This window comes from Lontra canadensis, unplaced genomic scaffold, assembly GCF_010015895.1.
Source record: "Lontra canadensis isolate GAN:19392208 unplaced genomic scaffold, GSC_riverotter_1.0 scaffold14, whole genome shotgun sequence".
NCBI classification, from domain to species: domain Eukaryota; kingdom Metazoa; phylum Chordata; class Mammalia; order Carnivora; family Mustelidae; genus Lontra; species Lontra canadensis.
The window spans coordinates 4,731,775-4,756,168 of NW_022631008.1; positions in this window are offsets into that span (position 1 = coordinate 4,731,775).

The following is a 24,394-nucleotide window of genomic DNA, read 5'->3' on the forward strand; positions in this document are numbered from 1 at the left end:
GGCTGTAAAGGATGTTGTTAGGTCAATAGATAAAATTGGATCACAGATGGTAGGTTAGGTAAAAGTACTATATTAGTGTTAAATTTACTGAAGTTGATTACAGTGGTTATATAAGAGAATATTCCCATTTTTAAAATAGATTTTATTTATCAAAGAGAGAGAGCAAGAGCGTACAAGCTGGAGGAGTGGCAGGTAGAGGGAGAAGCAGGCTCCCCACTGAGCAAGGAGTCTGATGTGGGACTAGATTCCAGGACCCCGAGATCATGACCTGAGCAGAGGGCAGATGCTTAACTGACTGAGCCACCCAGGTGTCCAGAGATTATTCCCATTCCCATTATTATGAAATAAATACTGAAGTGTTTAGGGGCAAAGGGCAATGATGTATGCCACTTTCAAATGGTAAAAAAAAATTGTACAAACACATACATACACATACACACCACAAGTGGTAAAGGAAATGGTGTAAATGTCAACAATAGGCAAATCTAGATTAAAGGCATATAAATTGTCTTTGTACTATTATAGTTTCACCTTTATGTAAGCTTGAAATTATTTCCAAATAAAAAGATTTTAAAAAGTAATTTTTAAAATCATGTTCTATAAGGTCTTTTGTAGTCTGCTCTTACTAGTTCCCTTATCATCTATCTGATGTTCACTCTTGCCTCCTTGGGACCTGGAATACACCAAACTTGTTCTAGACTTTGGGATTTTATATCTGCTTTTCCCTCTGCCTGGAATGCTCTTGCTGCATCTTTTCAGGGCTGTTGCTCTCACATCACTGAGATTTATGTCTTTGTCCAAATGTCATCCCCTCAGAAAGGCCTTCCCAGAAGTGCTGTGCATTTCTTCTTTATGCTTATCATTAACTGAAATTGTTCACTTTTTAAAAAAAATTATTTATTTATTTGAGAAAGAGAGAGAGGAGATGGGCAGAGGGAGAGGGAGAGAGAGAATCTCAAGCAGACTTCATGCTGAGCATGGAGCCCAATGTAGGGCTCAAACACACAACCCTGAGATAATGAGCTGAGATGAAATCAAGAGTCATACACTTAATCGGCTGAGCCACCCAGGTGCCCTGTTCACTTTTTTGCTGTGTTTTTTTCAGGTGAATGCATATTCCATCAGAACAGGGACGTTGTTTTGTCCTTGATGCCTAGAACACCCACTTGATAAATATTTTTTGAATGAATAAATGCACATCAAGGAAATTTATATTCCCTATGGCCTTCACTTTATCTTTAGTGTTCTGTCAGGTTGGCATTCATTTATGATTCCTCTGGGAGCTGGCCCTGGGTCTTTTGTACCTTAGCAGTGACATTGAAGAGTTTATGCCAGGAGTCAGATGTCTCAGGTCGTAGCACTAGCTCTGTCATTCATCTGGGCATGATAGTGAGGCCATAGACTTTTCTGGTGAAAATGTAATGAGATAATGAATATAAACTGTTTAGCACAGTGCCTAGCACATAGTAAAGAGTCAGTGAAAAATTGCTACATTAATTATTATTGTATTCTCCTAACATAAAGCCCACGAGATCATAGGTATGTAAGGACTATTGGATTGCCAAATCTAAGAATGCCATTCTCATCTCTTTTTGTTCTTTTATTTTAGAAAATGCTTCCTAATTTTGGAAGTGCCATCCAGTTGCTATCTTTTGTTAGCAGCAAAACAATGTTTCAAGTCAAACATTGAAAACACTTTATGTACTTATGAGTTAAATTTTCAAAACTTTTTTTAGGGATTTATTTTATGATATTGTTTGCAAGATTCTAAATCTTAGATTTTTATGTGTGTATATTGTTCTGATTACAATAGATTTTTTTCCACAGTGATTTAAAAGCATAATTTAACTAAACTATGCATTTAGGGATGGCATTATCCTTTGTTTTCCTGTGAATTGCAACAAATACATAGCTAAGTTTACACTATCTTTAATGCTATTTTTTCCTTTGCTTTTTTTCTTTAGCTTTTCTTCACTAAAATCTCAATAACTATTTTTAAAGAGAAAAGAACATGTATTTTATTTACTATTAGTGATATATTATTTTTCAGTTCCAAACAAATCGGTTTCACGTTGTGATTAATTGATTGATTGAATGATTTAGAGAGAGCATGAGGGGGGGTTGGGGAAGGCAGAGGAAGACAGAATCTCTTTTTTTAAGGTTTTTACTTAAATTCAATTAGCCAACATAAAGTAAATCATTAGTTTCAGATGTAGAGTTCAGTAATTCATCAGTTGCATATAACATCAGTTGTACTTATCAGTGGACATCACATCATGTGCCCTTAATGCCAGTCACACAGTTACCCTATCTCCCAACTTACCTCCTCTCCAGCAACCCTCAGTTTATTTCCCATTGTTAAGAGTCAAAGAGAGAGAATTAAGCTCCCTGCTGAGTGCAGAACCAGATGTGGGGCTCAATCTCATGACCCTCAGATCATAACCTGAGCCAAAATCAAGAGTCAGATTCTTATCCAAATGAGCCACCAAGGAGCCCCCATCAATTGTGATTTAAAATTAGTATTGGTATATACTTTCAAACTTTTAGAGAAATTTTATTTTTATGTTTTTATAGATCTTTATTTATTTGAGAGAAAGAGAGAGCACAGTGGGAGAGTGAGAGGGAGAAGTAGACTCCCCATTGAGCAGAAAGCCCAGTGTGTGGAGCTTGATCCCAGGACCCTGAGATCATGACGTGAGCCAAAGGTGGATGCTTAACTGACTGAGCCACCTGAGGCCCTTTAGAGCAATTTTGATATTTTGTTCCAGGTGTGAATAATTTTTTATTAATTCGGTGGTGACTCTATGTCTCTTTCCACATATTTAGGTTTTATTTTGCTATCTATATTTTATATATTTTTAAATTCTTCATAAATGTGAATTTTATTCCCTCTTATTTATGTGACCATTACTAATTCTGATTTATAATATATTATTAGTATACTTTTGTTACTTTTTGTTTGCATTACTGATATCATGAATGAGAGAGGAGAGATCACAACCAATACCACAGAAATACAAACAAGTATAAAGGAATGTTATGAAAAACTTAATATGCCAACAAATTGGAAAACCTGGAAGAAATGTACAAATTCCTAGAAACATGTAAACTACCAAAACTTTTGAAACAGGAAGAAATAGAAAATTGAACAGACTTGAATCAGTAATCAAAAAACTCCCAACAAACAAAAGTCCAGGCCAGATGGCTTCACAGGTAAAATTTTTTAAAATATATATTTTATTTTTAAGTAATCTCTATACCCAAGGTGGGGCTTGAATTCACAACCCTGAAATCAAGTGCAGCATTCTCCACCAATTAAGCTAGCCAGGTGCCCCTTCGCAGGCAAATTCTACCAAACATTTAAAGAAAAGTTAATATCAATTCTCAAACTATCCCAAAAAACACAAAAAGAAGGAAAACTTCCAAATTCGTTAGCCTGATACTAAAACCAGATAAAGACTCTAGTAAAAAAGAGAACTACAGGCCAATATCCATGGTGAACATAGATGCAAGAATTCTCAATAAAATACTAGAAACCAAATCTAACAATACATTAAAAAAAATCATTCACCATGATCAAGTAGGATTTATTCCTGAGTTGTATGGGTGGTTCAATATTCACAAATGAATCAATGCGATATATCACATTGATAAAATAAAGGATAAGAAACATATGATCATTTTAATAGATGCAGAAAAAACATTTGACGAAGTATATTATCCATGATAAAAACCCTCAACAAAACAGATTTAGAGGGACCATATCTCAACATAATAAAAGCCATCTATGGGGCACCTGGGTGGCTCAGTTTCTTGGGCATCTGCCTTCGGCTCAGGACATTATCCCAGGGTCCTGGCATCGAGGCCCACATGGGGATCCCTGCTCAGTGGGGACCCTGCTTCTCCCTCTCCCTCTGGCTGCTGATCCCCCTGCTTGTGCTCTCTCTCTCTCTGTCAAATAAATTAAAAAAAAAAAGTCACCTATGAAAAACCCAACATCATACTACATGGGGAAATAATGAGAAGTTTTCCATTTGTTCTTTAATTAAGGCTTTTTGTTTTTTTGATCAGACATTTTTATTGTTAGAGAACATAAGAAGCTTTAATACCTTGTGTTGCATATGTTATGGTACATATGCTTAAAATCTCTGAGGACAAAAGATGTTTAAAAAGAATTTAAGAATCTGTACCCATTAGATTATTTTAATCTTTATTCTAAGTTAGAAGTCAGAATGTATGTATGACAAAAGATTTCACCCCATCATCCATTTTAGGATGTGTGGATACAAATAGATTTTTAAGGATATTAAATATTCAACTGCAGTTGAATACCCCAATGTATAAGGTATTATACATTGGGGTATTCTGATAGCCACACTAGCAAAATCAACACTCAGATTTGTTCTGTGACCTCTCATGTTCATTTTGAGGATTCAGTAGGATAATACTGTTGAAGCTGTTGGTGTTTCCCTGGTATTTGAGAAATACAGCTTGGCTAATTGTTCTTAGTTCTTAATTTTAAAAATATCTCTTAAGTGTTATGGGATGAAATGCATCCCTTCAAAATTCATATGCTGGAAACTGAATGTGCCTATATTTGGAGATAAGACTTTCAAAGAGGTGATTAAGTTAAAATGAGGCCATTTGGACCCTAATTCAATATGGCTGATGTCCTTATAAGAAGAGGAGATTAGGACTCACAGAGAGACAACAGGGGTGTGCCTGCACAGAGGAAGCGCCATGTCAGGACTCAGCAAGATGGCAGCCATCTGTAAGCTAAGGAGAGAGGCCTTAGCTTTGATCTGTTGACAGCTTGATCTTGACTTCTAGCCTCCAGAACTGTGACAAAATGTATTTCTGTTGTTTAAGCCACCAAGTCAGTGGTTATTTTTTATGGCAACCTTAAGAAACTAATATATCATGTCTCTTGTTTCACAAAGAGATTTTTCAGTTTTAATAGTTGTTGAGAAATTTTCTCATTCCCCAAATTTTATTAATCAGGGAAGAACAGTCTCTCAGTTGCACATATATACCTGAAATGGAGGACAGAGACTTTTAAAATATGTGGGCTACTAATGTTTTTTTTATTTAACCTACATTCTGTTATCCCTTTGTCCAATATGATTATTCTCATTTAAGTGAGACTTAGAGCTAGAAAGTATATTAAAAATTTCATTATATAATAAGTAAAGTGAGAATAGTATGTTTCAAAAGGTGTCAAACCGTTTCTGGATTATCCCACTGAGGGCTTTAAAAAATGGAATACAATTTAATGGGAGAGACACTAGTATGACTTAATATTCCAAAATTTCACCTGTTTCAGGCAATTAATAAAGAAAGTCTCCTTTACCAAGTTCAAGATTCAAGCTACAATCTACAAAAACTATTTTTCTACTCTATGATGTGAGCATTATTGTTATTCAAAGTACATACCCAGTTTAACCAAATGAGTTTACTTGATGGACTAAGTTTTAAATATATACTTTAATATTTTTTCAGAGATTCAATTCTTTTTTTTTTTTTTTTTTAAGATTTCATTTATTTATTTGACACAGGGAGAGAGACAGCAAGAGAGGGAACAAGCAGAGAGAAGCAGGCTTCCCGCCTAGCAGGGACCCCAATGCGGGGCTTGATCTCAGGGACTCCGGGATCATGAACTGAGTGGAAGGCGAACGCTTAAGGACTGAGCCACCCAGGCTCTCCAGAGATTCAACTCTTAAGTATGGTTGCTTATAATACATTTAAAATCTGAATGTGAATGTATAAATCATCCATTTTTAGTCTTCTGGTCTTTTTATTTGGTTATGTTATTTACTTCTATCAACAAGCAGCTTATGGAATTTACAGAGGAAGCGTGGGCAACACTGACATTTTCTCAGAAGCAAACTGAAATGTTCGACAACTTTGAGCTTTGAGTCATACGCAATACTTTCAATGAGCCCTTCGAGTTCTCATCTTAGAAGCAAATGAGCTAATTTCTCTGAGACATTTATTTGGTTAATAACAGTCCAGTAAATAAAAAGGTAGGAGTCGCTAAGACTGGGACTCTAGTGAGAGATTGGAACCAGGGTTGGATAAGAGAGTGTGGAGATTGGCAGGGAGAGAAAGATTAAGGTAAAGAAACAGATCAACAGGTCAAGAGAGCATTTGCTTCAATTTTTTTTGATGGCTTCTTTATTTCTAGCTCCATGTGCTTTGAGGTTCCCTTTATTTGAATTAGCTTGAATAATGTTTATTCCTTGCCTCTAAATTAACTTAATTAAAACATACACAAAAAGTTAGGCCCAAGAACTGCATATAGAAATAAAGTATGTTCAGGAAAGGTCAATTTTGAAAGTAATCAAAACTTCATGAAGAGAATTTGACATGAATAAAACCCTCCATACTTATGTCAAACTATGAGGCCAACAGGTATGAAACTATAAACAATACTGTTCCCAGAAGTTACTTCACTGAAATATTTTCAGGGTCAGCATCAGCAATTTTAGAAATTTCTTGCAGCATATCAGAGATTTTAGCCAAATGTCAAACACTTGGCCAATACTTTTAATGTCTCCTTTTTTGGTATTTTATATCTCCTTAACTGGAGATGTCTGAGGGTGGGAAAATGTACTCATAATATTATGGAAGAGACAAAAGCTTTTGTTTATCCATTCTCAGAAAGGATCTTGTCACACAACCAAGTAAAGGAAAAGTCATTTATTCCTTTCAGACTGTACCTAAGAGGGTTATGGTTGATTCGTCTACTGGTCCTGATATATTTCAGTGATATTTGTGGAATATTTATTTACCTTTGGCGTTATTGGGTGCTAGAATTTTGTAGAAAGAAGTGCAATACAGAATTCTGTGTGAGGATTTTGTTTTGTTATTGCCTACTCATACAATTTAATAAAAGAGAGGTACATAAATATATTGTGTGGGTTAACTAGCCATTTCTGTTGAAATTTAAAGAAAAGAAAGAAAGAAAAAAGTATCAGCTTGGATGAGGATTTGGAAATGATTTCAAAACAAGAGTTCAAATGGTAGGGGTAGTAAGGTAGATAATGCTACAGCCACTGAAAAAGGCCTTTCTCCCGCTTTATCTAGCTTAATGACTCTCATTTTTGGAGAAAAACCCCTGTAGGGATATGCTAATGATCAAAGTTTTTATGAAATTCTCAGAATATTATTGAATTTTATGATATTAAATTTAAAGAAGAAACCATGTCTTCAGGAGAATTAAAAGGGACATTATATGTGAAAGTCTGTATCTCACTGTCTGCTATGTGAAAGGTGTTCCACAAAAGGATTCTCAATTTGAGAGAAGGTGTCAGTAATTCGAAAGCCCAGGCATCATTGTTCTGTGATTGTAGGAGATCCTTAAGCTTGGATAGTGAATTAATAGGACTTTGGGAAAGAGAACTGAAGCTTTATCTGAGATCCTTGAGCATTCATCATTGCAGAAATTCAGTATTATTTGATTATTTAAGTGATTAAAGTTTTCATATAGTAAAGCTATTTTCACAGCTTAATGGATGTGAGTTTGTTATCAACAGGTCCTTGTTGATTTGGTAGTTTTGGGAAAGAAGATATTTATTTTATCCTTCAAGATTCTTCTGGCTGGCCTAAGAATTAAACTGACATGAGACGATTAACAGAAGAATATAAAATTTAATTGCTTACGTATAGTGAATCCACATAAACATGAGAGATACCAAAGATAGGCAAAAAATAGCATATATGTTACCCAGAGCAAAAAAGATGGGAGTACATGTTTGGGACTTCAAAAGGAAAGGAAGATAATTCACGGAAAGAGAAAAAAAGTAAATGTTTGCTATTGCCGGGCCATAGAGAAACAATGGAACACATTAATTTTATTTTACTTTATTTTTTAATTTTTTAAAAGATTGTATTTATTTATTTAACAGCGAGAGAGAAAGAGAGAGTGCGTTCACAGAAGCGGGGAAGAGGGTCAGAGAGAGCAAGGGAGAAGCAGACTCCCCACCAAGCACAGAGACCCATGCGGGGCTTGATCCCAGGGTCCTGGGATCTAAGCTAGAGGCAGATGCTCAGATGCCCTGGGACACAGGAATTTTAATAAGCAAAATTTGCTAAGTTCTTCCTTGTCCACACTTATTTCATATAATACTATAGTTATCTGTGGTGATAGCTCCCTTCCTGGAGCATGTCTTGTATCTAAATTTTTTTAGCCAGTTAGTGGAAAGATGAAAGGTTCTTCCCAAGTTTTCTGTTGTTTAAAAAAAGAATCAGCCCCAAATAATCCACATGCCAAAGATACACATTTTGGGTGGGCAAATTTTGCTCCCCTAAAGTAGCAAAAATTCTCTAAAAGAGGCAGTACACTGCTAATCCTTTCTCTAGTCTCTGCCCATGATAAATTTAGTCTCTGGTGAAAAAAACATGTACCCATGTGTTGCTGGGAATCTCCTGCTCTTGCTGATTCTTTGAAAGAGGGAAACCATAAAACTTGAGCCCAACCCTCCCCAGGCTAAAATGTAAGCTCTTCACTGTGGCTCATAGGGTCTTTCTTGATCCAGCCCCATCTTCCCTAAAAGTTTGGGTCTTGCAGACATACTATACTGACAAAAGCACTAATGGCTCTCTGGAAACCCAGTTATCTCTCTTACATACATGATCCCTCTCCCTGAAATGATCTCTTACCATGTTTCTTTTGTCTGTTCTTCCAGAATCATCTCAGACACCCCTGAGCAGCCCTTCTTGACTCTTTTGGTCCGTAGTCCTTCTTACAGGTATCATTTCATTTGATCTTCATAGTAATACATGATTTAGGAAGGACAGTTACTAGTCAAGAGCATTCCCATTGGGAAAGCAGATCAAGGGAAGCAGGTTGCCTTAGGCCTTAAAGCTGATAAATGATGGGATCATGACTGCTGCCCAGATCTTCTTACACTAACTCTAATGTTTTATTCTGATATTTTACATTGATTTTGGAAGAGTGAGTCCAGGGTAGAATTTACTTCTTGTTTTAGTTGCTGCAGTTGGCAAGTTTAATAAGACAAAGCAATTTTTGGGTGAGAATGAGGGACAATTTCCTGAGGAAAATTGTGTTTTACTTTATGAATACACATTTATTTTGAGTTTAGTAGTTATCTCCTAATATAAATGTGGTTTTAGAATGAATATCTATTCACAACCTTCTTTATAAGTTCTTTGGATTAGGGAGTTGCCTGTTTTACGATATAATCACACCTACCTAGATCAGAGGTTAGCAGAACCTGCCTAGAGGCATAAGTATAATGTTGCCCTTCACCTCTCTCCTACTAAAAGGCTCTGCATATGTAGTGATTGCTATTGGGGAAGCTTTATTAGATGACAGTTAGTTTCTCATATGTAGGCAGTGGACATGACAGCAACTAGCTTTCCTTGAAAAGTTAAATTTTGATATTAACTCACAATTATTATTATTAGTGACTATACTGTTTATTTTTTAAGGTTTTTATTTAAATTCTAAATCATTATCATACAGTGTAAAATTAATTTTAGGTGTACAATTTAGTGATTAAACACTTACATTCACCACCTGGTGCTCATCACAGGTAGACTTCTTAATCCCCATCCTCTATTTAATCATCCCTATTTATTATTATTCTAATTATTTAAGATTTCTTTATTTTAGAGAGACAGTGTGAGTGGGAAGGGTAAAAGGAGAGTGGGAGAGAATCTCAAGCAGATTCTGCACTGAGCATGGAGTCTGACCCAGGGCTTGATTTCATGACCCTGAGATCATGACCTGAGCTGAAACCAAGAGTACAAAGCTCAACCAAGTGTGCCACACAGGCTCCTCTGTTACATTTTTCTTAATTCAGTTTTGTTTCTGCGTTTTATTTCTCCAAACACTTCTTCACTTCTTTGACTAGTTTATATTTTTAAATGCTCATGGACACTTCTTCTATTAAGTATTTTCCGAGACCGGGGCACCTGGGTGGTTCAGTGGGTTAAAGCCTCTGCCTTCGGCTCAGGTCATGATCCTAGGGTCCTGGGATTGAGCCCTGCATTGGGCTCTCTGCTCAGCAGGGAGCCTGCTTCCCTTCCTCTCTCTGCCTGCCTCTCTGTCTACTTGTAATCTCTGTCTGTCAAATAAATAAATAAAATCTTTAAAAAAGAAAAGTATTTTCCGAGACATATAACATCTCCAGGTTTTCCCCCCATTAATCAGTCTCTCTATGTTTGTACATAGTTTCATTTTTATTAACTTGCTTTAGATTCTCTTTAAAAATACTAAAAAAAAGGTATCTTGGGCACGATCTTATCAGTCAGATGCAAGGGTAGAGAATAGAGGCATTCCCTTCCTTAGTCTTAATTTAATGTGGTTTTACTGCTAATTTGAAGATTATTTATGCCCAAGTACCATAAATTTCCCAGGATGATCCTTAGTCTCTTTTCATGACAAAGGTGAGGAAAAGGTTGGGGTTTGTTGACAGGTAGTTTGTCTTGGGATTCAACAAAAGTTGCTGGACTAAAACTTGAAATTGTATCCATTGGAGGCTGCAACAGAGGTCAGAGTTCTGGCAGTTTTCAGCAAAGAGTTCAAGATGAAGTACCTACATGTCCCTTGAAATGGGCAGAGAGTATTAGGGGGGACTCTCGTGCTGGAATACTGGAGATCCAGGGCTGAAGTTGGGAAGGAGGTGACTATGAGCAGGAGCAGACTGAGGAAGACCAAGAAGTGGGAGAGGCAGAGTTGGCACTCAGGAGAGTGAGGCAGGCTGTTTGCGCTGGGGTTCCATTACAGTGGGGGCTTGGGAATGAGGTCATTATCATAACTGGGACATGGATTAATGGATGGATCAATGGAGGGATAATTCAGTGTTGGACTTTTCTTGACCACATTACTTGGCACCTTGTGTTCCATTCTCCTAGAAACTTCCTGGGAAGTGATTCTCTGTGAATGCAAGGAGAGATGATTAAAATGGAAAACTTGACTTTACTCACTTTCTTTTCTCTTGAAAACTAAGATATTTTTGCCATTTTCATTCTTGGGACAATCAGTATTCTGTCTTTGTTGATTAATCTAGAGAAGCAGTTATGTTGGTTAGAATTTTACTATGAAGTAGTAAAGGACTACTATGAAGGAGAAGATGATGTCTCATTGGCAAACTTGAGAGCTCTGTTACGATGAGAAGAACTGATTTAGAGAAACTTCACCCTGTCAATTGAAAAACAAGTGGTATGTCTCTAAGGCTGTTTCTAAATTCCTGGCCATCAGCTCCATCTGGCCGCCTTCCCCTCCCCCATATTTATGTAGTGAATAACTCCCTGTCCTTACCATAGGACTAAGAGCACTCTAGTTTCTGAGCAGGTAATAAATTAGCAGTTCTATTGCTTATAGTAAATAACAAGTAGAACTTTTGACTTAATTCTTGTTCCCTAAAGGGCAGATGCTGGGTGCCCTATCATGGATAGGATTTCCTTAGACAAAGACAAACTTGCAAGATGGTCTCTCTCCAACCATTGAGAGACCCTTCAGTCTCACCCTCCTATGAGGTCCATGAACCACTGGGTCTCTGGGTTATTATGGCTCTACTGCTGGGGTCATTTGTTATTGTTTCCTAGTCCCATGTTACTTGATCCTTGTCAAAGACTTTTTCCTACTAGTTGGTATTGCCAAGTTCAGGGATGCCTCATACCTAACACAGTGCTCATTATGGCAGGTGATGAATATGTCTAAAATCATTGCCATCATCACCATTATCACCACCAAAGCACAACAAAGCAACTGGGAAGAAATAGATTTAGGTAGAAAATAATAGGAAGCTTGCTGTCTCTTAATGAGAACTTGAAATTTGTCACCTGTTTCTAGAGCAGGTTTATTGGCTGCCTAATCTACATTTGTTTATTTTAGCTAAGATCTCCTGGAAACGAAATATAGATTAGAGTAGCACTCATAATTTGGAGAGGAATATGCAATAATGCCTTTGCCTGTGCTCTTAAAACATAAAAACAAATAAAACAAAGAACAACTAATATATATTAGTTTTACTATCTACATAGTAAAACTAATATTTTATATATATATGTGTATACACACACACACTCACACATATATATAGTGGATAAAGAACAACAAATGCTTATGGAAAGTTTACTAAATACAATACATATGACTAGAAATTGAAAAGCAAAACTCATAACAAAACTACAAAAGTGATTTGACAATAAATTTGAAAATGTAAAATATATTCTTTTGCAAAAAAGAATTTGTATTCAACTCAATAAGAAAAAAAATGAATAAGCCATAGTAATTAAAGAAATTATTTGATAATAGAAACTATCGTAAGTGTGAATCAGTAGACCTGTGAGTTGACTGAGACTTCTTACTAAGTTACTAAAGAGGCTGAAATTGCTGGTGACCCAGAAAAGTTGTTTTTGTTGTTTAATTGTTGTTGTTTTTAATTTGTCTTGCAATTCCTTCATATATTATGTAACAAATTCAGAAAATAAAGTCAGCATGGATTGTTGCTTCTAAGGTTGTAGGATAATTATGAAAATAAACACCAACAAAGATAAAAACAACAACAACAACAACAAAGAACAACAATAGAAACAGCATGAAAGACCAACACCAACAATAAAAACCCTCCAAACAACGCCCCCAAACATTTGATTCATGGATTCTTTTTTCATACTCTATGTGAAGACAGGGGGATGTTCCAGAATTAGAAATTTGCCCTTTAAATGATGGAATTCTTAATAAATTCATATCTTCAAATTTCAAAGAATAATCAATAGAAAAAAATTTATTAAAATTGTGGATGATGGGTCATGAAAAGGACCTTTTACAATGAGAAGATAATTTCACTTTCCTCCAGTATGTTTCAATACAATTTAAAATATCTTGTCAACCTTATCTTCAAATTATTTGGGCTTGCAGGCAAATATCCCTGCAGCTCAAACCTTTAAGATGCTCTCAAAAATAAATAACATTGATCTTGATAAAGTCCCAAAAGTTCATTTTTGCTTTTGTTTCCTTTGTCTTTGGAGACATATCTTGAAAGAAGTTGCTGTGGCCAATGTCGAAGAGGTTACTGCCTATGTTCTCCTCTAGGATTGTGATACATTCCTGCCTCACGTTGAGGTCTTTTATTCATTTCGAGTTTATCTTTATGTATGGTGTAAGAAAATGGTCACATTTCATTCTGCACAGCAAAGGAAACAGTCAACAAAACAAAGAGGCAACCCAGAGGATGGGAGAATATACTTGCAAATGACACTACAGACAATGGGCTTATATCCAAGATCTATAAAGAACTCCTTAAACTCAACACACACAAAACAGATAATCACATCAAAAAATGGGCAGAAGACATGAACAGACAATTCTCCAATGAAGACATAAAAATGGCTATCAGACACATGAAAAAATGTTCATCATCACTAGCTGTCAGGGAGATTCAAATCAAAACCACATTGAGATACATACCTTACACCAGTTAGAATGGCCAAAATCAACAAGACAGTAAAAACAAGTGTTGGAGAGGATGTGGAGAAAGGGGAACCCTCTTACACTTTTGGTGGGAATGCAAGCTGATGCAGCCACTTTGCAAAACAGTGTGGAGATTCCTCAAGAAATTAAAAATAGGGCTTCACTATGACCCTGCAATTGTACTACTGGGTATTTACCCCAAAGATACTAATGTAGTGAAAAGAAGGGCCATCTGTACCCCAATGTTCATAGCAGCAATGGCCACAGTCACCGAACTATGGAAAGAACCAAGATGCCCTTCAATGGATGAATGGATAAGGAAGATGTGGTCCATATACACTATGAAGTATTATGCCTCCATCAGAAATGCTGAATACCCAACTTTTGTATCAACATGGATGGGACTGGAAGAGATTATGCTGAGTGAAATAAGTTAAGCAGAGAGAGTCCATTATCATATAGTTTCACTTACTTGTGGAGCATAAGGAATAACACAGAAGACATGGGGAGATGGAGAGAAGTGAGTTGGGCGAAATTGGAGGGGGAGAGAAACCATGAGAGACTGTGAACTCTGAGAAACAAACTGAGAGTTTTGGAGGGGACAGGGGTGGAGGGTTGGGTAAGCCTGGTGGTGAGTATTAAGGAGAGCATGTATTGCATGGAGCACTGGGTGTGGTGCATAAACAGTGAATTTTGGAACACCAAAAATAAATGAATAAATAAATAAATAAATAACATTAAATCTCTTTAGCAATGCAAATGTGCTTTTGACATTAGTGGAAACAGTTTCAATGTGTTGATAAACTGCAACTTAATTAGCAAGCTGCTGTAACTAAGTCACATTTAATGAAAAGTAATGATGTATATTTACACAGTTCCTACCTGTACCTCAAGTAAAAATGCACTGTAGTTAAGTTTTCTCATACAGGTACCATAGTTACATGAAATATATAGATTACATTCTAAAAAACCCCCAAATATTAAACTTTTCTGACTGGGCATTTAAAGATGTTAATTGTGAACGGTGAGGCTATCTCACTAAATTTTGTATTTAAACTTCAGCATCTCACATGAGATGTGCTATCCTCCTCCTAGAACTGTCTGGGTGAAATTCATCCATCCTTTGAAACACAGCTCAGATGTCAGCTCCTTCAGGTAAACTTTCTTATTCTTTTTCCTTCCTTTGAATATTCACCTCCTTTTCTTTTATTTCTCCTAAAATATTTGACTATTTCTGCCTTTCTTGCCTCGTAGACTTTCTCCTACTTGTGCTACTAGGTAAGCTTCCTGAGAACCACAATTCATTTCCTTCACTTTTTCAAGTCTTATAATAAGGTTATCATAGAAGCTGATCTAAAATAAATGCCTCTTTTTTTTTGTTTAAAGATTTTGTTTATTTATTTGACAGACAGAGATCACAAGTAGGCAGAGAGGCAGGCAGAGAGAGAGAGAGAGACAGGGAAGCAGGCTCCCTACTGAGCAGAGAGCCTGATGTGGGGCTCAATCCCAGGACCCTGGGATCATGACCTGAGCTGAAGGCAGAGGCTTTAATCCACTGAGCCACCCAGGTGCCCCTAAAATAAATGCATCTTTATTCCATTAACCTGCATTTTCTCCATCGATATTATCCCTAGCTAAAATCACTGCATTTTTCTGTGGCTATTCTTACTTATTAATCATCTAGTAGTCTCAACCTCAGTGAAGCCCCACAAGGAGCAGGGACTTACTTGTCTTGTTCATGTCAGTGTTCCCAGCACTTAGTGTAGTTGATACATAGTAGGAACTCAGTAAATGTTGTTGGCTGATTAGGTAATCAAATATAGAGAAGCATGAATTAAGCTGTAATTTGAATAACAGAGGAAAAGTTATGTTAGGGGCCCAGTTATCTTTATGGATTCATAGGCGTATCTCAAACCTCAAGTTCTATCAAGTCACTTTCATGATACTACCAAGGCCATTCTCTTTTTCACTGCATCATGTATTACAAACACTATTGGCCAGATAAGATATGGAATGTACAGTGAAAATATATAACTCACTCATAAAGTATTGAAGGGAGAGACGAGATCAGAATTTACAGCTATTGAATTGGGGCCCATAAATCTTTTCCTCTGTCTTTAATTTGTGGTAGATCTACTATGAAACTAAGAGAATGTAAGCTTCAGTGCCCCTCCCTTACACAGGCCCCTTCCAAAGACCTGGGCCCAATTTTGTGTTAGTAATTTTTAATTCCTTTTCTTTAAAGAGGTCTCTCTCATCTTCCATTATATGAAGCTTATGCCCACAAAATCTAGATCCATCCCTCCTCCACCTCTGAGTTCTAAATTTTCACTAATTTTGCACAATCACTACCCCTGTGTTCTTTGGCATCTGGATGCTATTGTTTTCTTCATTTCTTGAGATTTCTGACTTCCTTCTATGTGTTGATATTCCACCAAAGCTTTCTCCATCTCAGAAATCCTAAAAAAGATAAAGATTTGTGATCTACAAGCTCAAATACACATGTTGATTTTATAATTTTCCCTGGCCTTTACTTATAAGGATATTCTGAATTTGTTTTATGTTTTAAGACATATCCAAAGTCTGGATTTAGAGAGGATTTTATTGTATTTAGTCTGAAAGCAGGTTTGTTTTTCCGCATAACAAGCCAGGTCCCTAAGTGTAATGAAAAGTGTGTCTCATCTTTAATAAATACCCGAACAGACCTAGATCATTGTTGCAAACACAGAAATCCATCAAATTTAAGAAAAAGTAGCATAGCTCTGCAGGAATTTGGGAGGCATCAGATACCCATGATGTTTTAGCTTTTAATTCCCCCCAGGTCCAAGCATTGCATTTTCATTTTTTAAAAAAAATTATTTCCAGAATGTATTGGAAGCCCAAAACTGTCTTTTCCATCTTTACCATTTTCTCTAAACATCTCCTTGGATTTTAGAATTTGTTCTTTAATTGTTGAAAATTCGGTAGAGAAAAACACCTTTTCTTTTTCGTTCCTTACTTTTATTTTTCAGCTTCTAAAAATAAGGCACATGATAGCGCAGCTGTGAGCATAAATAGAAACGTAATATTAAATGAGTTGGAGTACAAACTAACCATTCCAGGCCAGTTCTTGCATCCCCCTGTGCCAGCCTTGGAAGCACATGGAAGCAGAGTTCATATGATTAACACATTTGCTAAACACAAAAGGCCTTCTCATTTCATCAGTTGTCCTAAAAAGGCATTTCTATTCTTTCTCTGAGAATTTACTCCTGTGTATCTCACAGCCTCAGATTTCTCCCTGAACATTCAGCAGTCATACTCAATGATTTTTAATTAATAAGCACATGTACCTACTTAATAATAAACATTTTTGATTTCTAGTTGAAAAAACTGGAGCAGTGAATCTCAGTGCTGCTAGAGGGACATACTGGAATAGAAGTTTTAAAAAAGGATATTCAGTATGTAATATAATTCCATCCCTGGAAAAAGATAAAAATAATGATTAAAAATATCAACTACACAAAAGTAAATAAATTGGAAAGTAAAAGTCCACTATAGTCAGAATGGGGGTTCAGGATAGAGCAAGAAGCAGTGAGAGCTGTATTTATTATTTACTCAGTGACCAAAAACAACAATGAAACAGTGATTTTCCTGCAATGAGACAAGAAGAGTAAAAATTCTTGCTCCATCTCGGCAATCTAGATCTTACACGCTGTATCTCATAGACCTTATCCCAGGTCATATGGCTTTGTAAGCATCAGTGACAAATCTCTCTGATTCACAGGCCATGCCCTTTTCAACTATGTTTTTTGTGCCATGCAGAAGATCTGATACAAAGTGACTAAGGGAATAGCAGCTGAGTACAGTCAGCCTCTAGTGCAAGGTGCTGGTGTTGACCGACATTGGCTGATGGCCCTGGCTGCACTGGCTGGGGCATGAGTTAGGTTGGGGCTACATTCAGTTCCTGCAGACAGAAAATGTTCTCTGTCCTTCCCTGAGACCTTGGTTGGCTGATGCTGGTGTTTGTGGGGATACTTGCTTCCTTGGCTGAGGTGTTATGATTCTGTCATTTTTTTTTTAAATATTTTATTTATTTATTTGACAGACAGAGATCACAAGTAGGTAGAGAGGCAGGCAGAGAGAGAGAGAGAGGAAGGAAAGCAGGTTCCCCGCTGAGCAGAGAGCCCGATGCGGGGCTCGATCCCGGGACCCTGGGATCATGACCTGAGCCGAAGGCAGAGGCTTAACCCACTGAGCCACGCAGGCACCCCATGACTCTGTCACCTTGTGGAAATTTTGGCCGGTGTCATATTACATTGTTATCTATGAGGAAGGTTGGAGGGGAAGCGACCACACTTGACAGAGCTGTTTGTAGTTCTGTAATGCTCACGCAAAAATGGGCCATTGTCTTAGAAGAAAATCCATAGCAACAGCAAACTGAAATGATATTGTGGTCTGTTAGTCTGTCTGCCTGCTTAGGGAAAATGATATTTATGGAACTTTCACTCTGCCTCCACCAAAAGATCGCACTTACCAGAGCCTGCTGTGTTTGTATGTATTGTAAGATGTGATGTGGGTAATTGCTTCCCCTTTCTCAAAGATTCCTTTTGTTGTTGTTTAATAAATAAGCAAACCCACTAAAGACTGTAGTCAGTTGATCTGGTTATGGTGAAAATCTTTTCTCTCTCAGCTGGAGAAGCTTAGGGAATTATGCTTTGTATTTTGAGATTATAGAAGCAAACAGGTTTAGCTATCTCTGCTGCCAGAGGTGGAATATATTTGGTAGTACAATACCATGAAATGATTACAGAAATTCCAGGGACTAGAATTATAAAATATTAGAATTAGAAGGGGAGTTGGAGAGTAACTACTTCTTTTAAAATTAATTTATTCATTCATTCATTCATTTATTCAACAAATACTTATTGACTGCCTACTGTGTACCAACTATTGTTCTGGGTCCTGGCCTACATAAAGCAGACAAAAATATCTTTCAACCCTACTACCATTTTACAGATGAAGAGACTGAGTTCCAGAAAGGTCAGATGCCTAAAAGCACACAGTTACCTAAGGGGAGAATTTTATTTAAAGCCCAATCCTCCCACTTTCAGCTTTGAGCTCTTTCCACGATATCACATTGTCCTAATTCCAGTATATACAAAGTAAGTCACTGTCCACATTGAATAAAATGTGTTTATAATTTGTGGCAAGCCTTTTGTTTATTGAAACAACAGAGCTGTGACTGGGGGTGTGTGTGTGAAGATTCTTTTCTTCCTCTCTCTTTATCAAAAATACTTTTTGAGTGCCTATCATATACATATTGCCTGGCATGTATCAAACACTCTACAAATATATTTTGTGTTTTTTTAAAGTTTTATTTAAATTCCAATTAGTTAACATACAATGCAATTATTACTTTTCAGGTGTAGAATTTAGTGATTCAACAGTTACATACAACACTCAGTGCTTATCACAAGTGTACACCTTAATCCCATCGCCTATTTCACCCATCCCCCCCAGCTGGTAGCCATCAGTTTGTTCTCTATAGTTTATAGCAGTCTGTTTCCTGGTGTTCTTCTGCTTTTCCCCTCTATATTCATTTATTTTGTTCTTAAATTCCACATATGAGTGAAACCATATGGTATTCATCTTTCTCTGAATTATTTCACTTACGTAATACTCTTTAGCTCTAGCCTCGTCATTGCAGCGGGCAAGATTTCATTATTTTTTATGGCTAACATTTCATTGTATGTATATACCACCCCTTCTTTATCCATTCATCAGCTGATGGACTTGTGGGCTCTTTCCTAATTTGGCTATCATTGATAATGTTGCTATAAACATCCGGTTACATGTGTCCCTTCAGATCAGTATTTTTGTATCCTTTGGGTAAATACCTAGTAGTACAATTGCTAGACCGGAGGGTAGCTCTATTTTTAATGTTTTGAGGAACCTCCATAATGTTTTCCAGAGTGGCTGCACCAGCTTGCATTCCTACCAATGGTGTAAGAGGGTTCCTCTTTCTCCACATCCTTGCCAACATATATTGTTTACTGTGTTGTTGATATTAGCCATTCTGACCGGTGTGAGGTATAGTTTTGATTTGTATTTACCTGATGAAGATTGATGTTGAGCACGCTTTCATGTGTCTGTTAGGCATCTGTATGTCTTCTTTGGAAAAATGTCTAATCATGTCTTCTGCCCATTTTTTTTTTTAAATTTTATTTTTTATAAACATATATTTTTTTTCCCCGGGGTACAGGTCTGTGAATCTCCAGGTTTACACACTTCACAGCACTCACCATAGCACATACCCTACCCAATGTCCATAACCCCACCCCCCCCTCCCAACCCCCCTCCCCCCAGCAACCCTCAGTTTGTTTTGTGAGATTAAGAGTCACTTATGGTTTGTCTCCCTCCCAATCCCAACTTGTTTCATTTACTCTTCTACTACCCCATTAACCCCCCATGTTGCATCTCCTCTCCCTCATATCAGGGAGATCATATGATAGTTGTCTTTCTCTGACTGACTTATTTCACTAAGCATGATACCCTCTAGTTCCATCCACATCGTCGCAAATGGCAAGATTTCATTTCTTTTGATGGCTGCATAGTATTCCATTGTATATATATACCACATCTTCTTTATCCATTCGTCTGTTGATGGACATCTAGGTTCTTTCCATAGTTTGGCTATTGTAGACATTGCTGCTATAAACATTCGGGTGCACGTGCCCATTCGGATCACTACGTTTGTATCTTTAGGGTAAATACCCAGCAGTGCAATTGCTGGGTCATAGGGTAGTTCTATTTTCAACATTTTGAGGAACCTCCATGCTGTTTTCCAGAGTGGTTGCACCAGCTTGCATTCCCACCAACAGTGTAGGAGGGTTCCCCTTTCTCCACATCCTCGCCAGCATCTGTCATTTCCTGACTTGTTAATTTTAGCCATTCTGACTGGTGTGAGGTGCTATCTCATTGTGGTTTTGATTTGTATTTCCCTGATGCCGAGTGATATGGAGCACTTTTTCATGTGTCTGTTGGCCATCTGGATGTCTTCTTTGCAGAAATGTCTGTTCATGTCTCCTGCCCATTTCTTGATTGGATTATTTGTTCTTTGGGTGTTGAGTTTGCTAAGTTCTTTATAGATTCTGGACACTAGCCCTTTATCTGATATGTCGTTTGCAAATATCTTCTCCCATTCTGTCAGTTGTCTTTTGGTTTTGTGAACTGTTTCCTTTGCTGTGCAAAAGCTTTTGATCTTGATAAAATCCCAATAGTTCATTTTTGCCCTTGCTTCCCTTGCCTGAATCATTTGTTTTTTGGATGTTGAGTTTTCAAAGTTCTTTATATATTTTGACACTAACCCTTTGTTGGATATGTTATTTGCACACATTTAATGCAGTTCCTATCAAAATACCAATAGCATTTTACAAAGAGATAGGATAAACAAACCTAAAATTTGTATGGACCCACAAAAGACCCAAATAACCAAAGCAATCTTGAAAAAAGAAAACCAAATCTGGAAGCATTACAATTCCAGACTTCAAGTTATATTACAAAGTGGCAGTGATCAAAACAGTATAGTACTGGCACAAAAATGAACACAGAGACACAGAGATCCAATGGAACAGAATAGAAAACCCAGAAATGAACCCACAATTATATGGTCAATTAATCTTTGACAAAAGAATATCCAATAGAAAAAAGACAGTCCCTGAAATCAATGGTGTTGGGAAACTGGACAACAACATGAAGAAGAATGAAACTGGACCATTTTCTCACACCATACACAAAAATAAATTCTAAATGGATGAAAGAGCTAAATGTGAGAAGTGGAACCATAAAAATCCTACAAGAGAACACAGGTAATAACTTCTTTGATGTTGGCTATAGCAACTTCTTTCTAGATATGTCTCCTGAGGGAAGGACAACAAAAGCAAAAATAAACTATTGGACTACATAAAAATAAAAAGCTTCTGCACAGTGAAGGAAACAATCCACAAATATATTTTGAATAAATGGGGTCCCAGCAATAAGCAAGAGAGACATATTTGCTGCCTTTCTAGAGTTAGCATTCTAGAGGCAGTGTGGGATAGTAAACATGGTCACAAATTACTTTATAGCTCCTTCTATCGAGAGAGAATCTAGGGGTGCCTGGGTGGCTCAATGGGTTAAAGCCTCTACCTTCAGCTCAGGTCATGATCCCAGGGTCCTGGGATTGAGCCCCGCATCAGGCTCTCTGCTCAGCGGAGAGCCTGCTTCCCCCCTCTCTCTCTGCCTGCCTCTCTGCCTACTTGTGATCTCTTTCTGTCAAATAAATAAATAAAATCTTAAAAAAAAAGGAAAGAATCTATTTTCCCACACCTTGAATCTGGGATGACCTAACAACTTACTCTGACGAATAGAATGAGACTTAGGTGATGTTAGAAGACTTCTGGTCTTCCTTCATAGGAGCTTCTACTCTTCCCTGATTAGAACACTTTTGCTATCCTGTGAAGAAGCTTGTTTTAACTTTCTTGAGGATGAAAGATCACATGGAGAGGGAGTTTCAGCTCTTTCAGCTATCCTAGTCAAGCCTAGTCTCTAAGTTATCCAGCAGCTGAAGGGAGCAGCAAGAACCCTCAGCCAAACCTCAGGATCATGAGAAATTATAATAATTATTGTTTTAAGCCACTACTCTCACAGCAATAGGTAATTGGCATAGGAGGAGCTAGTCATTAATTGAATAATCCTATAAGTTATGATTATAGATAAAAAATAAGTGCTATAGAGGAAAGGAAAATGGTACTATGGAAGTGTAACAGGAATGGAGAGTTAGGGAAGGTTTCAGGAAGTGTAAATCTCATGTTCAGTTTTGTAAACTGAGTTAGAAGAGTGAGGATAAAGTGTTTCAAAAACAGGGAGGAGCACATGCAAAGGCTCTGTGGGATGGAAAATGTTGTGTATCCAAAGATCTGAGAGAAGGCCAAGGCAGCTAGATGATTGAGGGTAAAGGAGAGAAAGGCAGGAGTTTTGCTTCATGTAATACTTTGGTTTTTATCCTAAGAGCAATGGGAAAGGTTTTAAGATGAAGTAGGGGTGGGATGGGGGTGGTGTTGACAGGATTGGATTTACATTTTAAAAAATCAGTGTGAGTGTGAATGGAGAATTGTGAGCAATTAAGACTACATAGAAGAGGACTGGTAATTATAACTACCAGTTAATACAGTAGTGGAGGTGGGAGGCTGTCCCCAGATGAGTCAGTAGAGGTGGAAAGAAATACACAAGTAAAGATCTATTAGATTAGGTGTGGAAGACAACAGGGAAGTCTCAAGGATGATTCATAGGTTTCCGGCTTGGTGACTGAGTGTGTGGTAGTGCCCTTCAAGAGAAAATACAGGAAGAGGACTGGGTTTTATATTGTGTGGGAGGCAGCAGGGAGGCAGGCAGCAAGGAACAGGAGTGACCGTGAGATAATTTTGAAATGTTTAATTTGAAGAGACTTGGTTATTTTATACCCACATGTAGAAGTCAAGGGAATTTTTAAATCTGAAACTCAAAGGAGAGATTGGGCAAGAGATATATTTGAGAGCCAACTGACTGTAGATAGAAATTGAAGTTGTGAGTACAGATGAGGTTGCCCCTGTACTGAGGTCAGAGGGAGAAGTGGAGAGAGCTTGAGCTCGAACCATAGGGAGCTCCAACATTTAAATTAAATCTAAATTAACAGCTGAGCATGGAGGAACATGCTGATGATCTTCCATTACAGTAGAAATAGAAATATTCTATTTCTAACAGAATAGATGCCTGTTCCATCTACTACCAGCCTTTCTCTGCCCTGCTTGGGAGAGGAGAGTTTCTCTCTTCTGACTGTGCCATCTGGCTTTCTTGCCTCTGGCTTCATTTAGGCCAAGTAATAGGCAGCATTGGTGGGCTTTGAGGCTAGGAAGAGAAAGAGGTCAAGGGATTTATTTCCCATCCCCTCTTTGTTCCCTCACTGCCTGGATATGGTTCCGGTGAGGCTGTGCTTCTTTATTGTAACCCCTCTCAGGTATCCTCTCTTCCAGGGATCCAAGTGGTCTTCAGGACTGGGTAACAGCTTTTCCTCCCCTTGCCGCTTTAAATATAGAGGTTGTGACTTCCTGTCAACTGGTCCCTGGGTGCTCTGCTTTAACCCTGCCGCACCTGGAAAGAGACTTCTGTTAACCTCAGTGTATCATGTGTTTTCTGCCAGGATCCTGGCTATGGAATGCACAAAAGTGCAAAGGAGATGGGGCGGGGGGGCGGACATGAGGGTCATTGGTATGATGGAAACCAAAGGAACAAAAGACTTGAGGAGGCCAGGTGATCATATTAAATGATATTGAGAGTTAAAGTAAGATGAAGACAAAAAGAATGCTTGCAATCTTCAGTGACTTTGTTAGTGACTGTTGCAATTTGCAGGAGCTTCTTTGGTGATGTGATGGTGGCATGTGACTTAAAGCAGGACTATCCAAACCATTGCCACAGACCCCACAAGGTGCAGAGTGTGATCAAGCATTAAAGATGTTGACTCTTTAGATAGCACTCTGCAAACATAGGAGGGGCTTCTTTTAATATTTTCTCTGACATTCTTATTTACTTTGAAAAATTAGATCTCTTTTCAGTTCCATACTTCTGTTTGCCAGGTGTAGTGTTGCTCACCACCTGGAAGAGCATACAGACTGGGTGGGTGGGAAATGAGAGGAGAGAAGGATATTGTCTTTCTCCCTCTGTCTTTTCTTCTTCTCTTGAAAGGCTTCTCCTGTCCCTTGTTATCTTGTGGGAACCTCCCCAGTGTTGCAGCCTCTTCCCAAGCCTCTGGGTTTTGTTTGATGGCACCTTTACTCTTCCTCAGGTGCTGTGCCTCTTAGCTTAGCCTACATGGTGGACAGGGTAAAGAGCAACATGATAGCTTGAACACTTCATGCAATTATTATTTCCTTTTTTTTTTTTAAGATTTTATTTATT